This window comes from Perca fluviatilis, chromosome 18 (assembly GCF_010015445.1).
Source record: "Perca fluviatilis chromosome 18, GENO_Pfluv_1.0, whole genome shotgun sequence".
Classification (NCBI taxonomy): Eukaryota; Metazoa; Chordata; class Actinopteri; order Perciformes; family Percidae; genus Perca; species Perca fluviatilis.
The window spans coordinates 34,637,814-34,639,370 of record NC_053129.1 but is presented as its reverse complement, the minus strand read 5'-3'; the positions used below and the strand labels follow the sequence as shown (position 1 = coordinate 34,639,370).

At 49.6% G+C, this 1,557-nt stretch overlaps 1 pseudogene; it reads left to right on the top strand.

The window, feature by feature from the left end:
- LOC120546457 overlaps positions 1-1,244 on the top strand; it is a 40,036-nt pseudogene extending 38,792 nt beyond the window's left edge.
- Positions 1,245-1,557: the final 313 nt, after the last annotated feature.

The window sequence follows — 1,557 nt, the reverse complement described above, 5'->3', positions numbered from 1 at the left end:
GAACACACACACACAGAGACACACACACACACAGAGACACACACAGAGACACACACACACACACAGAGACACACACACACACACAGAGACACACACAGATACACACACAGAGACACACACACACACAGATACACACACACACACACACACCAGACACACACAGAGACACACACACACACACACACAGAGACACACACAGACACACACACAGACACACACACAGAGACAGACACACACACACACACACACACACACAGAGACACACACACACACACAGAGACACACACACACACATACAGAGATACACAGACACACATAAGGAGACATGCACAAACACACACATACATACACACAGAGACACACAGACATGCAGAAACAGAGACAGACACACAAACACAGAGACACAGACATACACAACACATAGACATACAAACACACACACAACAGACACACACTGAACAGACTGTTAGATGTTAAAGGACCAGTCTGGTGTTTCTTCGTGTTAACTGTCCTGTAAGAAGCGTATCTGAGCTGTCCTCTGTCCTCTCATCTCTTCCCTCTGTCCTCTTCCCTCTGTCCTCTTCCCTCTGTCCTCTTTTTTGAGCTCCCCTACGGAGTGGCAGGAACCGCGGCACGGGAGAAGGGTGAGCGGAATTGCTGCGTTTCCACTGTCCTCTACTCAAAAATCGAACGAGCCCGCGCGAAATCGCAAGCGGACGAAAGGAAGATGCGGAGGATGTCTAATGGAGGCAAGTCTTGAAGGGGGAGCAGAGCCAGCCAGCGAGGCGGCGAGGACGGACGAAAAGGGGAGCGGAGGAGAAGATGGTGGGGGAGCGATGCAGAGGGGCGATGGAAAAGGGGGGAGGGAAAGGAGAAGGAAAGGGGGGGGAAAGGATGGATGGGGAGGGAGGGGGGGGAGGGAGGATGGAGTGAAAGGAGGGGGATGGGGAGGAGTGGAGGGAGGACGAGACTCTGAGGGAGATGGTCGAGGTGGCCGTCAGCCGTCTCTACGACGCCCTAAGCCCCGCCTTCTGAGTGTGATGTCACAGCGAGGAGACGGAGAGGGGGCTGTGTCTGTCTATCAGTGACAGCCGGCGATGAGCTGATGAGTTTTGATACTTTAACAAAGACTTAACTCTTTGTTTGAAACCTGATTCCAAAGGAATCAACGACTGATTGTTGTTTTTTTTACTCCCAATTTATCTGTAAAACAACCGAAATAAAAGTTTGTCCAGTGAGACCTCCTCGTCGTCGTTGTTGTTTTTAAGTTGTTTTATTTCATTGAGACTTTAAAGCACATGTTGTCAAACTCGAGGCCCGCGGGCCAAATCCAGCCCCTTGTAGATTTAGATCCGGCCCGTATATCAATTTGGGTTCACAATACATTTTGGCCCTCCTAGTTGTGCGCCAAACCAAAAACACAGGAAAGTGTTTTTTAAACTGTAATTATGTGACATTCAGAGCAGAATTTGGGCGGATTTGCCGACTCTGAGACTCAGAAATTCCCCCAGAAGAAGCAGAGAGAGAGTTTAATATTCAGGCTGTGAAACAGATTGT